Here is a 15738-nt window from a genome sequence, read left to right as displayed (position 1 = left end):
TCATTTCAGACCAGTAGGTTTAGGCCTTTCGTTTCAGACCAGCAGGTTCAGGCCAGTCATTTCAGACCAGAAAGTTCAGGCCAGCCCTTTCAGGCCAGTCGCTTCAGACCAGTTGCTTCAGAACAGTCGCTTCAGACCAGTTGCCTCAGACCAGTCGCTTCAGACCAGTCGCTTCAGTCCAGTAGGTTCAGGCCAGTCATTTCAGACCAGCAGGTTCAGGTCAGTCGTTTCAGATCAGCAGGTTTAGGCCAGTCGTTTCAGTCCAGCAGGTTCAGGCCAGTCGTCAGATCAGCAAGTTCAGGTCAGTCGTTTCAGACCAACAGGTTTAGGCCAGTTGTTTCAGACCAGCAGGCTCAGGCCAGCCCTTTCAGGCCAGTTGCTTTAGACCAGTCGTATCAGACCAGCACGTTCAGGCCAGTCGTTTCAGACTAGCAGTTTCAGGCCAGTCATTTCAGATTAGCAGTTTCAGCCCAGTCGTTTCTGATCAGCAGGTTTAGGCCAGTTGTTTCAGACCATCAGTTTTAGGCCAGTCGTTTTAGACCAGCAAGTTCAGGCCAGTCGTTTTAGAACAGCATGTTCAGGCCAGCCCTTTCAGGCCAGTCGCTTCAGACCAGTAGGTTCAGGCCAGTCATTTCAGACCAGCAAGTTCATTCCAGTCATCTTAGAAAAGCAGGTTCAGGCCCGTCGTTTTAGGCCCATCGTTTAAGACCAGCAAGTTCAGGCCAGTCATTTTAGACCAGCAGGTTCAGGTCAGTCACTTCCCACCAGTAGGTTCAGGCCTGTCATTTCAGACCAGCAGGTTCAGCCCAGTCATTTCAGAACAACAGTTTCAGGCCAGTTCTTTTAGACCAGCAGGTTCAGGCCAGTTATTTCATTCTAGTGGTTTCAGACCAGCAAGTTCATTCCAGTCATCTTAGAAAAGCAGGTTCAGGCTAGTCGTTTCATACCAGCAGGTTCAGGCCAGTCTTTTCAGACCAGCAGGTTCAAGACGGTCTTTTCAGACTAGTTGTTACAGACAAACAGGTTCAAGCCAGTCATTTTAGGCCAGTGGTTTCAGACCAGCAAGTTTAGGCTAGTCGTTTCAGACCAGCAGGTTCAGGCCAGCCCTTTCAGGCCAGTTGCTTCAGGCCAGTTGCTTCAGGCCAGTCGTTTCAGACCAGTCATTTCAGACAAGCAGTTTCAGGCCAGTCATTTCAGACTAGCAGTTTCAGGACAGTCATTTCTGACCAGCAGGTTTTGGCCAGTTGTTTCAGACCATCAGTTTTAGACCAGCAAGTTCAGGCCAGCCCTTTCAGGCCAGTCATTTCAGACCAGCAGGTTTAGGCCAGTCATTTCAGGCTATTTATTTCAGACCAGCAAGTTCAGGCCAGTCGTTTCAGACCAGCAGGTTTAGGCCAGTCTTTTCAGACCAGCAGGTTCAAGACGGTCTTTTCAGACTAGTCGTTACAGACCAACAGGTTCAAGCCAGTCATTTCAGGCCAGTGGTTTCAGACCAGCAAGTTCAGGCTAGTCGTTTCAGACCAGCAGGTTCAGGCCAGCCCTTTCAGGCCAGTTGCTTCAGACCAGTCGTTTCAGACTAGCAGTTTCAGATCGGCAGGTTCAAGCCAGTCGTTTCAGACCAGTCCTTTCAGACAAGCAGTTTCAGGACAGTCGTTTCTGACCAGCAGGTTTTGGCCAGTTGTTTCAGACCATCAGTTTTAGACCAGCAAGTTCAGGCCAGTCATTTCAGACCAGCAGGTTCAGGCCAGTCATTTCAAGCTAGTCGTTTCAGACCAGCAGGTTCAGGCCAGTCATTTCAGACCACCAGGTTCAGGCCAGTCGTTTCAGACCAGCAGGTTAAGGCCAGTCATTTAAGAACAGCAGGTTCAGGCCAGTCATTTCAGACCAGCAGGTTCAGTCCCGTCATTTTAGGCCTGTCGTTTAAGACCAGCAAGTTCAGGCCAGTCTCTTCCGACCAGTAGGTTCAGGCCAGTCATTTCAGACCAGCAGGTTCAGGCCAGTAATTTCAGTCTAGTTGTTTCAGATCAGCAGGTTCAGGCCAGTCATTTCAGAACAGCAGGTTTAGCTCAGTCCTTTCAGACCAGCAGTTTCAGGCGAGTCATTTCATACCAGCAGGTTCAGGCCAGTTGTTTCAGACCAGCATGTTCAGGCCAGTAGTTTTAGATCAGCAGGTTCAGGCCAGCCCTTTCAGGCCAGTCGCTTCAGACCAGCAGGTTCAGGCCAGACATATCAGAACAGCAGTTTCAGGCCAGTCCTTTTAGACCAGCAGTTTCAGGCCAGTCGTTTTATACCAGCAGGTTCAGGCCAGCCCTTTCAGGCCAGTTGCTTCAGACCAGCAGGTTCAGGCCAGACATTTCAGAACAGCAGTTTCAAGCCAGTCCTTTTAGATCAGCAGTTTCAGGCCAGTCGTTTTAGACCAGCAGGTTCAGGCCAGTCGTTTCAGTCCAGTGGTTTCAGATCAGCAAGGTCATTCCAGTCATTTCAGAAAAGCAGGTTCAGGCCCGTCATTTTAGACCACCAGGTTCAGGCCAGTCGCTTCCCACCAGTAGGTTCAGGCCTGTCATTTCAGACCAGCAGTTTCAGGCCAGTCCTTTTAGACCAGCAGGTTCAGGCCAGTTATTTCATTCCAGTGGTTTCAGACCAGCAAGTTCATTCCAGTCATCTTAGAAAAGCAGGTTCAGGCTAGTTGTTTCATACCAGCAGGTTCAGGCCAGTCTTTTCAGACCAGCAGGTTCAAGACGGTCTTTTCAGACTAGTCGTTACAGACCAACAGGTTCAAGCCAGTCATTTCAGGCCAGTGGTTTCAGACCAGCAAGTTCAGGCTAGTCGTTTCAGACCAGCAGGTTCAGGCCAGCCCTTTCAGGCCAGTTGCTTCAGACCAGTCGTTTCAAACTAGCAGGTTCAGGCCAGTCGTTTCAGAAAAGCAGTTCAGATCGGCAGGTTCAGGCCAGTCGTTTCAGACCAGTCCTTTCAGACAAGCAGTTTCAGGCCAGTCATTTCAGACTAGCAGTTTCAGGACAGTCGTTTCTGACCAGCAGGTTTTGGCCAGTTGTTTCAGACCATCAGTTTTAGACCAGAAAGTTCAGGCCAGTCATTTCAGACCAGCAGGTTTAGGCCAGCCATTTCAGGCTAGTCATTTCAGACCAGCAAGTTCAGGCCAGTCGTTTCAGACCAGCAGGTTTAGGCCAGTCTTTTCAGACCAGCAGGTTCAAGACGGTCTTTTCAGACTAGTCGTTACAGACCAACAGGTTCAAGCCAGTCATTTCAGGCCAGTGGTTTCAGACCAGCAAGTTTAGGCTAGTCGTTTCAGACCAGCAGGTTTAGGCCAGCCCTTTCAGGCCAGTTGCTTCAGACCAGTCGTTTCAGACTAGCAGGTTAAGGCCAGTCGTTTCAGACTAGCAGTTTCAGATCGGCAGGTTCAGGCCAGTCGTTTCAGACCAGTCCTTTCAGACAAGCAGTTTCAGGACAGTCGTTTCTGACCAGTAGGTTTTGGCCAGTTGTTTCAGACCATCAGTTTTAGACCAGCAAGTTCAGGCCAGCCCTTTCAGGCCAGTCATTTCAGACCAGCAGGTTCAGGCCAGTCATTTCAAGCTAGTCGTTTCAGACCAGCAGGTTCAGGCCAGTCGTTTCAGACCAGCAGGTTCAGGCCAGTCGTTTCAGACCAGCAGGTTAAGGCCAGTCATTTAAGACCAGCAGGTTCAGGCCAGTCATTTCAGACCAGCAGGTTCAGTCCCGTCGTTTTAGGCCTGTCGTTTAAGACCAGCAAGTTCAGGCCAGTCGCTTCCGACCAGTAGGTTCAGGCCAGTCATTTCAGACCAGCAGGTTCAGGCCAGTCATTTCAGTCTAGTTGTTTCAGATCAGCAGGTTCAGGCCAGTCATTTCAGAACAGCAGGTTCAGCTCAGTCCTTTCAGACCAGCAGTTTCAGGTGAGTCATTTCAGACCAGCAGGTTCAGGCCAGTTGTTTCAGACCAGCAGGTTCAGGCCAGCCCTTTCAGGCCAGTCGCTTCAGACCAGCAGGTTCAGGCCAGACATATCAGAACAGCAGTTTCAGGCCAGTCCTTTTAGACCAGCAGTTTCAGGCCAGTCGTTTTAGACCAGCAGGTTCAGGCCAGCCCTTTCAGGCCAGTCGCTTCAGACCAGCAGGTTCAGGCCAGACATTTCAGATCAGCAGTTTCAAGCCAATCCTTTTAGACCAGCAGTTTCAGGCCAGTCGTTTCAGACCAGCAGGTTCAGGCCAGTCGTTTCAGTCCAGTGGTTTCAGATCAGCAAGTTCATTCCAGTCATTTCAGAAAAGCAGGTTCAGGCCCGTCATTTCAGATCAGAAGGTTCAGGTCAGTCATTTCAGGCTAGTTGTTTCAGACCAGCAGGTTCAGGCCAGTCGTTTCAGACCAGCAGGTTCAGGCCAGTCGTTTCAGACCAGCAGGTTCAGGCCCGTCATTTCAGACCAGCAGGTTCAGGCCAGTAATTTCAGACCAGCAGGTTCAGGCCTGTCGTTTTAGGTCAGTCGTTTTAGACCAGCAAGTTCAGGCCAGTCATTTTAGACCAGCAGGTTCAGGCCAGTCACTTCTGACCAGTAGGTTCAGGCCTGTTATTTCAGACCAGCAGGTTCAGTCCAGTCCTTTCAGACCAGCAGTTTCAGGCCAGTACTTTTAGACCAGCAGGTTCAGGCCAGTCATTTCATTCCAGTGGTTTTAGACCAGCAAGTTCATTCCAGTCATCTTAGAAAAGCAGGTTCAGGCCCGTCATGTCAGACCAACAGGTTCAGGCCAGTCATTTCAGACCAGCAGGTTTAGGCCCGTCGTTTCAGACCAGCAGGATCAGGCCAGTCATTTCAGACCAGCAGGTTCAGGCCCGTTGTTTTAGGCCAGTCGTTTAAGACCAGCAAGTTCAGGCCAGTCATTTTAGACCAGCAGGTTCAGGCCAGTCACTTCCGACTAGTAGGTTCAGGCCTGTCATTTCAGACCAGAAGGTTCAGGCCAGTCATTTCAAGCTAGTCGTTTCAGACCAGCAGGTTCAGGCCAGTCGTTTCAGACCAGCAGGTTCAGGCCAGTCGTTTCAGACCAGCAGGTTAAGGCCAGTCATTTAAGACCAGCAGGTTCAGGCCAGTCATTTCAGACCAGCAGGTTCAGTCCCGTCGTTTTAGGCCTGTCGTTTAAGACCAGCAAGTTCAGGCCAGTCGCTTCCGACCAGTAGGTTCAGGCCAGTCATTTCAGACCAGCAGGTTCAGGCCAGTCATTTCAGTCTAGTTGTTTCAGATCAGCAGGTTCAGGCCAGTCATTTCAGAACAGCAGGTTCAGCTCAGTCCTTTCAGACCAGCAGTTTCAGGTGAGTCATTTCAGATCAGCAGGTTCAGGCCAGTTGTTTCAGACCAGCAAGTTCAGGCCAGTAGTTTTAGACCAGCAGGTTCAGGCCAGCCCTTTCAGGCCAGTCGCTTCAGACCAGCAGGTTCAGGCCAGACATATCAGAACAGCAGTTTCAGGCCAGTCCTTTTAGACCAGCAGTTTCAGGCCAGTCGTTTTAGACCAGCAGGTTCAGGCCAGCCCTTTCAGGCCAGTCGCTTCAGACCAGCAGGTTCAGGCCAGACATTTCAGATCAGCAGTTTCAAGCCAATCCTTTTAGACCAGCAGTTTCAGGCCAGTCGTTTCAGACCAGCAGGTTCAGGCCAGTCGTTTCAGTCCAGTGGTTTCAGATCAGCAAGTTCATTCCAGTCATTTCAGAAAAGCAGGTTCAGGCCCGTTATTTCAGACCAGAAGGTTCAGGTCAGTCATTTCAGGCTAGTTGTTTCAGAGCAGCAGGTTCAGGCCAGTCGTTTCAGACCAGCAGGTTCAGGCCAGTCGTTTCAGACCAGCAGGTTCAGGCCCGTCATTTCAGACCAGCAGGTTCAGGCCAGTAATTTCAGACCTGCAGGTTCAGGCCTGTCTTTTTAGGTCAGTTGTTTAAGACCAGCAAGTTCAGGCCAGTCATTTTAGACCAGCAGGTTCAGGCCAGTCACTTCCGACCAGTAGGTTCAGGCCTGTCATTTCAGACCAGCAGGTTCAGTCCAGTCCTTTCAGACCAGCAGTTTCAGGCCAGTACTTTTAGACCAGCAGGTTCAGGCCAGTCATTTCATTCCAGTGGTTTTAGACCAGCAAGTTCATTCCAGTCATCTTAGAAAAGCAGGTTCAGGCCCGTCATGTCAGACCAACAGGTTCAGGCCAGTCATTTCAGACCAGCAGGTTTAGGCCTGTCGTTTCAGACCAGCAGGATCAGGCCAGTCATTTCAGACCAGCAGGTTCAGGCCCGTTGTTTTAGGCCAGTCGTTTAAGACCAGCAAGTTCAGGCCAGTCATTTTAGACCAGCAGGTTCAGGCCAGTCACTTCCGACTAGTAGGTTCAGGCCTGTCATTTCAGACCAGAAGGTTCAGGCCCGTCGTTTTAGGCCCGTCGTTTAAGACCAGCAAGTTCAGGCCAATAATTTTAGACCAGCAGGTTCAGGCCAGTCCTTTCAGACCAGCAGGTTCAGGCCAGTCCTTTCAGAACAGCAGTTTTAGGCCAGTCCTTTTAGACCAGCAGGTTCAGGCCAGTCATTTCATTCCAGTGGTTTCAGACCAGCAAGGTCATTCCAGTCATCTTAGAAAAGCAGGTTCAGGCCAGTCATTTCAGACCAGCAGGTTCAGGCCAGTCCTTTCAAACCAGCAGGTTCAGGCCAGTCCTTTCAGAACAGCAGTTTCAGGCCAGTCCTTTTAGACCAGCAGTTTCAGGCCAGTCGTTTTATACCAGCAGGTTCAGGCCAGCCCTTTCAGGCCAGTCGCTTCAGACCAGCAGGTTCAGGCCAGACATTTCAGAACAGCAGTTTCAAGCCAGTCCTTTTAGATCAGCAGTTTCAGGCCAGTCGTTTTAGACCAGCAGGTTCAGGCCAGTCGTTTCAGTCCAGTGGTTTCAGATCAGCAAGGTCATTCCAGTCATTTCAGAAAAGCAGGTTCAGGCCCGTCATTTTAGACCACCAGGTTCAGGCCAGTCGCTTCCCACCAGTAGGTTCAGGCCTGTCATTTCAGACCAGCAGTTTCAGGCCAGTCCTTTTAGACCAGCAGGTTCAGGCCAGTTATTTCATTCCAGTGGTTTCAGACCAGCAAGTTCATTCCAGTCATCTTAGAAAAGCAGGTTCAGGCTAGTTGTTTCATACCAGCAGGTTCAGGCCAGTCTTTTCAGACCAGCAGGTTCAAGACGGTCTTTTCAGACTAGTCGTTACAGACCAACAGGTTCAAGCCAGTCATTTCAGGCCAGTGGTTTCAGACCAGCAAGTTCAGTTTAGTCGTTTCAGACCAGCAGGTTCAGGCCAGCCCTTTCAGGCCAGTTGCTTCAGACCAGTCGTTTCAAACTAGCAGGTTCAGGCCAGTCGTTTCAGAAAAGCAGTTCAGATCGGCAGGTTCAGGCCAGTCGTTTCAGACCAGTCCTTTCAGACAAGCAGTTTCAGGCCAGTCATTTCAGACTAGCAGTTTCAGGACAGTCGTTTCTGACCAGCAGGTTTTGGCCAGTTGTTTCAGACCATCAGTTTTAGACCAGAAAGTTCAGGCCAGTCATTTCAGACCAGCAGGTTTAGGCCAGCCATTTCAGGCTAGTCATTTCAGACCAGCAAGTTCAGGCCAGTCGTTTCAGACCAGCAGGTTTAGGCCAGTCTTTTCAGACCAGCAGGTTCAAGACGGTCTTTTCAGACTAGTCGTTACAGACCAACAGGTTCAAGCCAGTCATTTCAGGCCAGTGGTTTCAGACCAGCAAGTTTAGGCTAGTCGTTTCAGACCAGCAGGTTTAGGCCAGCCCTTTCAGGCCAGTTGCTTCAGACCAGTCGTTTCAGACTAGCAGGTTAAGGCCAGTCGTTTCAGACTAGCAGTTTCAGATCGGCAGGTTCAGGCCAGTCGTTTCAGACCAGTCCTTTCAGACAAGCAGTTTCAGGACAGTCGTTTCTGACCAGTAGGTTTTGGCCAGTTGTTTCAGACCATCAGTTTTAGACCAGCAAGTTCAGGCCAGCCCTTTCAGGCCAGTCATTTCAGACCAGCAGGTTCAGGCCAGTCATTTCAAGCTAGTCGTTTCAGACCAGCAGGTTCAGGCCAGTCGTTTCAGACCAGCAGGTTCAGGCCAGTCGTTTCAGACCAGCAGGTTAAGGCCAGTCATTTAAGACCAGCAGGTTCAGGCCAGTCATTTCAGACCAGCAGGTTCAGTCCCGTCGTTTTAGGCCTGTCGTTTAAGACCAGCAAGTTCAGGCCAGTCGCTTCCGACCAGTAGGTTCAGGCCAGTCATTTCAGACCAGCAGGTTCAGGCCAGTCATTTCAGTCTAGTTGTTTCAGATCAGCAGGTTCAGGCCAGTCATTTCAGAACAGCAGGTTCAGCTCAGTCCTTTCAGACCAGCAGTTTCAGGTGAGTCATTTCAGACCAGCAGGTTCAGGCCAGTTGTTTCAGACCAGCAGGTTCAGGCCAGCCCTTTCAGGCCAGTCGCTTCAGACCAGCAGGTTCAGGCCAGACATATCAGAACAGCAGTTTCAGGCCAGTCCTTTTAGACCAGCAGTTTCAGGCCAGTCGTTTTAGACCAGCAGGTTCAGGCCAGCCCTTTCAGGCCAGTCGCTTCAGACCAGCAGGTTCAGGCCAGACATTTCAGATCAGCAGTTTCAAGCCAATCCTTTTAGACCAGCAGTTTCAGGCCAGTCGTTTCAGACCAGCAGGTTCAGGCCAGTCGTTTCAGTCCAGTGGTTTCAGATCAGCAAGTTCATTCCAGTCATTTCAGAAAAGCAGGTTCAGGCCCGTCATTTCAGATCAGAAGGTTCAGGTCAGTCATTTCAGGCTAGTTGTTTCAGACCAGCAGGTTCAGGCCAGTCGTTTCAGACCAGCAGGTTCAGGCCAGTCGTTTCAGACCAGCAGGTTCAGGCCCGTCATTTCAGACCAGCAGGTTCAGGCCAGTAATTTCAGACCAGCAGGTTCAGGCCTGTCGTTTTAGGTCAGTCGTTTTAGACCAGCAAGTTCAGGCCAGTCATTTTAGACCAGCAGGTTCAGGCCAGTCACTTCTGACCAGTAGGTTCAGGCCTGTTATTTCAGACCAGCAGGTTCAGTCCAGTCCTTTCAGACCAGCAGTTTCAGGCCAGTACTTTTAGACCAGCAGGTTCAGGCCAGTCATTTCATTCCAGTGGTTTTAGACCAGCAAGTTCATTCCAGTCATCTTAGAAAAGCAGGTTCAGGCCCGTCATGTCAGACCAACAGGTTCAGGCCAGTCATTTCAGACCAGCAGGTTTAGGCCCGTCGTTTCAGACCAGCAGGATCAGGCCAGTCATTTCAGACCAGCAGGTTCAGGCCCGTTGTTTTAGGCCAGTCGTTTAAGACCAGCAAGTTCAGGCCAGTCATTTTAGACCAGCAGGTTCAGGCCAGTCACTTCCGACTAGTAGGTTCAGGCCTGTCATTTCAGACCAGAAGGTTCAGGCCAGTCATTTCAAGCTAGTCGTTTCAGACCAGCAGGTTCAGGCCAGTCGTTTCAGACCAGCAGGTTCAGGCCAGTCGTTTCAGACCAGCAGGTTAAGGCCAGTCATTTAAGACCAGCAGGTTCAGGCCAGTCATTTCAGACCAGCAGGTTCAGTCCCGTCGTTTTAGGCCTGTCGTTTAAGACCAGCAAGTTCAGGCCAGTCGCTTCCGACCAGTAGGTTCAGGCCAGTCATTTCAGACCAGCAGGTTCAGGCCAGTCATTTCAGTCTAGTTGTTTCAGATCAGCAGGTTCAGGCCAGTCATTTCAGAACAGCAGGTTCAGCTCAGTCCTTTCAGACCAGCAGTTTCAGGTGAGTCATTTCAGATCAGCAGGTTCAGGCCAGTTGTTTCAGACCAGCAAGTTCAGGCCAGTAGTTTTAGACCAGCAGGTTCAGGCCAGCCCTTTCAGGCCAGTCGCTTCAGACCAGCAGGTTCAGGCCAGACATATCAGAACAGCAGTTTCAGGCCAGTCCTTTTAGACCAGCAGTTTCAGGCCAGTCGTTTTAGACCAGCAGGTTCAGGCCAGCCCTTTCAGGCCAGTCGCTTCAGACCAGCAGGTTCAGGCCAGACATTTCAGATCAGCAGTTTCAAGCCAATCCTTTTAGACCAGCAGTTTCAGGCCAGTCGTTTCAGACCAGCAGGTTCAGGCCAGTCGTTTCAGTCCAGTGGTTTCAGATCAGCAAGTTCATTCCAGTCATTTCAGAAAAGCAGGTTCAGGCCCGTTATTTCAGACCAGAAGGTTCAGGTCAGTCATTTCAGGCTAGTTGTTTCAGAGCAGCAGGTTCAGGCCAGTCGTTTCAGACCAGCAGGTTCAGGCCAGTCATTTCAGACCAGCAGGTTCAGGCCCGTCATTTCAGACCAGCAGGTTCAGGCCAGTAATTTCAGACCTGCAGGTTCAGGCCTGTCTTTTTAGGTCAGTTGTTTAAGACCAGCAAGTTCAGGCCAGTCATTTTAGACCAGCAGGTTCAGGCCAGTCACTTCCGACCAGTAGGTTCAGGCCTGTCATTTCAGACCAGCAGGTTCAGTCCAGTCCTTTCAGACCAGCAGTTTCAGGCCAGTACTTTTAGACCAGCAGGTTCAGGCCAGTCATTTCATTCCAGTGGTTTTAGACCAGCAAGTTCATTCCAGTCATCTTAGAAAAGCAGGTTCAGGCCCGTCATGTCAGACCAACAGGTTCAGGCCAGTCATTTCAGACCAGCAGGTTTAGGCCTGTCGTTTCAGACCAGCAGGATCAGGCCAGTCATTTCAGACCAGCAGGTTCAGGCCCGTTGTTTTAGGCCAGTCGTTTAAGACCAGCAAGTTCAGGCCAGTCATTTTAGACCAGCAGGTTCAGGCCAGTCACTTCCGACTAGTAGGTTCAGGCCTGTCATTTCAGACCAGAAGGTTCAGGCCCGTCGTTTTAGGCCCGTCGTTTAAGACCAGCAAGTTCAGGCCAATAATTTTAGACCAGCAGGTTCAGGCCAGTCCTTTCAGACCAGCAGGTTCAGGCCAGTCCTTTCAGAACAGCAGTTTTAGGCCAGTCCTTTTAGACCAGCAGGTTCAGGCCAGTCATTTCATTCCAGTGGTTTCAGACCAGCAAGGTCATTCCAGTCATCTTAGAAAAGCAGGTTCAGGCCAGTCATTTCAGACCAGCAGGTTCAGGCCAGTCCTTTCAAACCAGCAGGTTCAGGCCAGTCCTTTCAGAACAGCAGTTTTAGGCCAGTCCTTTTAGACCAGCAGGTTCAGGCCAGTCTTTTCATTCCAGTGGTTTCAGACCAGCAAGGTCATTCCAGTCATCTTAGAAAAGCAGGTTCAGGCCAGTCATTTCAGACCAGCAGGTTCAGGCCAGTCTTTTCAGACTAGTCATTTCAGACCAGCAGGTTCAGGCCAGTCGTTTCAGACCAGCAGGTTCAGGTCAGTCATTTCAGGCTTATCGTTTCAGACCAGCAGGTTCAGGCCAGTCGTTTCAGGGCAGTAATTTCAGACATACAGGTTCAGGCCATTCATTTCAGGCCAGTCATTTCAGATTAGCAGGTTCAGGCCAGTCGTTTCAGACAACCAGGTGCAGGCCAGTAGTTTCAGGCCCATCGTTACAGATCAGCAGGTCACCATTTTAGGGCAGTGGTTTCAGACGTATAGGTTCAGGCCATTCATTTTTGACCGGTGGTTTCAGATTAGCAAGTTCAGGCCAGTTATTTCAGACCAGCAGATTCAGGACAGTCGTTTTAGACCAGCAGGTTCAGGCCAGTCGTTTCAGTCCAGTTGTTTCAGACCAGCAGGTTCAGGCCAATTGTTTCAGATCAGCAGGTTCAGGCCATTTGTTTTAGACCAGCTGGTATAGGCCAGTCGTTTCCGACCAGCAAGTTCAGGCCAGTCATTTTAGACCAGCAGGTTCAGGTCAGTAGGTTCAGGCCTGTCATTTCAGACCAGCAGGTTCAGGCCAGTCCTTTCAGACCAGCAGTTTCAGGCCAGTCCTTTTAGACCAGCAGGTTCAGGCTAGTCATTTCAGTCCAGTGGTTTCAGACCAGCAAGTTCATTCCAGTCATTTCAGAAAAGCAGGTTTAGGTCAGTCATTTCAGACCAGCAGGTTCAGGCCAGTCATTTCAGGCTAGTTGTTTCAGACCAGCAGGTTCAGAACAGTCTTTTCAGACCAGCAGATTAATGTTAGACATTTTAGGCCAGCTGATTTAGACTAGCAAGTTTAGGCCAGTAGTTTCAGACCAGCAGATTAATGTTAGACATTTTTAGGCCAGCTGATTTAGACTAGCAAGTTGAGGCCAGTAGTTTCAGACCAGCAGATTAATGTTAGACATTTTAGGCCAGCTGATTTAGACTAGCAGGTTTAGGCCAGTCGTTTCAGACCAGCAGATTAAGGTGCAACTGTTAGAGCTTAAATTGTTCATATTTTGGTTTTGTGAGTTCCAAAAAACAGGCTGACATGCATGTAAGCTTAAAGTATTTTAAAATATAATTTTCATTGTCATATAATGATTAATGTTTATCTAATGGATGTAACAATATTCCAAACCGAACTGGAAAAAAAGTGCTATGACTCATGGTACTTTCATCACAAAATGAACAGTGGTATTCGTGTATTATTTACATCACTGCTAATTATCCCGATGACTCCCATTTGGTTTGTTCAGAGATTAATTTGGTTAAGACTAGTCATTATTCATATGATGTTGTGTAACACATAAACAGCCATAAATAAGGTTGGTATCCTGATCTTCCCTCGAGTGAGCATGCACATTAGCTCAAGCAACCTGAATAATGCAGATTTTGCATGAATCAAACATTTAGAAACGAAATTTAGGAGCCAGTTGTTTAATTTTATAGTTGATTCCAAGAGTGGAATTTAATAGTAAGCTTGGCAAACAGTTTTGGAGACTTTGGTCTTTCCCCATTAAAACGGAATGCCCGATCAATCACACTGCCAGAGAGGTTTCAAAGATGGCCGCCGAATAAATCACCTTATAGCACAGGTGTCAAATTGAGTTCCTGGAGAACCACAGCTCTGCACGATTTACCTTCAACCCTAATTAAACACATCTGAACAAACTGAGTGTCAGGTTTGTTTTAAACCTCCAGGTAAGTGTATTGAAGAAGGTATGCAACTGAACTGTGATTTTAGCCCCAATTTTGACTCGCTGACAGGTTTTGAAAAAATCTCAGACAAATGCATGAAATCAAAGGCAAATTGGTGCTTGAGTACAATTGGTGCAATTTGGTGTTACTTGCTTCATGCAAGTAACAATCACTCAGTATGAATGATCAAAGACATGATCTGAGAGAAACACAGATTAGTCACTAACACCTGTGAGTTATTTGGCATGTTAAATATCTGGAGTTGTCTGCTATTTAAATTATGTCATGTGAAATGTGTACTGATTGAAAATGTCATCGCCGATTACCTACAGCCAATAAGAGAGCAGCAGGGAGGGAAATGCTATAGTGGATTTATTCCACTTATGGGAAATGTCTGGAAAATTTCATAATGACTGCAAATTACTCCCGCCTCAGATGAGAGGTTAGCCAGGCAAGCGTGAGCGCACCTGCATCATAAAGAGGCACGGTCTTTCAACGTGTTCCCTGGCCCTTACTTATCCCACTTCAATAGAAGATTTACAGATGTAGATATATTTTTCGGGAGACGCAAAGCGTCTAGATAATTTCTAGGAATTTAATACGACAGTACGTTGGGAAAGCATACAGTCCCGATAGGGAGGATGCTGCGGAGGCCAACTGCTACCCAAGAGGGGGGATATGATGGCAGAAAATATGGACTAGCCCTGAGAAAGGGGGAGTATGCATATAATAAGATGGTTAGCGGAGAGGGAAGACACAGGTCCGACTATGAGGGGGGACTGCACCGTGGCTGAAAAGAGTGAAAAAGCGCACATATCTCCGTGTTAGGGAGAATGGCGCAGCAAGCGTGTTTCAACACCTTAACCGAGTTGTTTCCTCAATCACCAAGAGTTACCTAATACCCTTGAGGAAACCGGCTCCACTTGTAGATTGTAAAACCTTGCAAATGTGTTAGGTGTCGCCCAGCCCACAGCTCTACAGATATCTGTTAGAGAGGTGCCTTGTGCACGTGCCCAAAAGTATGCGATGCTCCAAATGGAGTGCGCACACACTCCTGGGGGACACGGCTCGCCCTAGCTCTGGTAAGCGAGGGAGATGACATCCACTATTCAGTGGGCCAACCTTTGTTTCGATACAGCACTTCCTTGCTGCCGACCACCATAACAAACGAAGAGCTGCTCAGATGATCTAAAGCTTTGAGTGTGGTCCAGATAAATTCGCAACTGGACAAAGTAATGAAAGAACTGGGTGTGCCTACTCCAGGGGGAAGCGCTTGCAGGTTCACTACCTGGTCTTTAAACGATGTGGTAGGAACCTTGGGCACATATCTCAGGCGGAGTCTTAGGACAACGTGAGAGTAAGCTGCCTTAAATTCCAGGAATCCTCATCGACTCTCTCAGAAGGCTGTGAAGTCTCTAAAGAAAAAAGGATGCCTCTCCTTGCTTTCCCTGTGCTTTTATTTTTAAACTGCAACAAGCATAAGGTGCGCAAGCTGACACTGCCAATTCACTGTCATTTTATTGGCTCGTTTATATACTCTTTCAGACAATTGGCTTTCTGAATGAAATTCCTCAAAGTGGATTAAACCCACTATAGCATAAAACTTCAATGTGGATGTGTGATATGATTTTATATTTGAAATTAGAGAAATTATTTATTAAAGGTATTTAATAAGTATTTAATAAAGGAATCTGTCCAAAAATTTTATGAGACATGGCAACCCATGATCACATATTTTGAGAAGATGAAGACTCTCTCCTATAACTGATTAATATAAAGAAATAACTGTGTTTAACTGTGATGACCAATATGGTTTGGTTTCATATTTATGTAAGCCCACTATAAATGTATAAAAATATTGATTTGTATTATCATGTACAGTAGGTAATTATTTTTTATTTATTATTTTATTATAATTTATTCTTTTTATTGATTTATTTTTATGATTATTATTAATATTTTCCATTTTGATATATTTTTTATCTATTCCTGTTGTACTTGTATTTTAATTTTATTTGTTTACTAATTCATTTCGGTGGCAATGTTCAAAAATGGGGGGAAAATTACAACCTTGATTGTACAAAATGTTTTGTTAAAGCTTGAGAAAATAATCACAAATAAATGTTTAATAAATCCACTATAGCATTGAAGTTCCCCATCCGAAGGGGAAGTCAGATTCTCAGCTCATTAATAATACATACAATACATGAAATACACAAAAGCTGATTCAGATCCACAGTTACAGACCAGCAGACTTAGACTAGAAGTTGGTTTTGCAGAACTATGTGACAACAGTTTCTGGGCAACAGATTCAGACACAGAAGGTCCTGCAGAATCTTGTGACACCAATTTTACGCCAGCAGATTCAGACCAGAGTTTGGTTTTGCAGCCCAACCTTTTCAGATGGAAAGCTTGGAAGCCATATAACAATTGTCAGCGTATTTTGCTCAGAAATTTCAGACAAGATTCAGACATCGACGATTGCTATCACCGTAACACTGACATTTCTAAAAATATTTAAATTAAAAAATCTGAATTAATTGTTGAACAATGGTCATGACCTCAGAAATATGTTCTATGCAGTGCTACAGTATCTTTGACCTCAGCTGCCCTCTAATGAGTTCAGGTGTTCTCTGCCAATCCTCCCCCCATCATATCAGAGTGCTATAAATTGCACCACCTCAGAAAGGA

This window comes from Danio rerio, chromosome 16, assembly GCF_049306965.1.
Source record: "Danio rerio strain Tuebingen ecotype United States chromosome 16, GRCz12tu, whole genome shotgun sequence".
Lineage (NCBI taxonomy): Eukaryota > Metazoa > Chordata > Actinopteri > Cypriniformes > Danionidae > Danio > Danio rerio.
Note: the sequence above shows the minus strand (reverse complement) of the source record.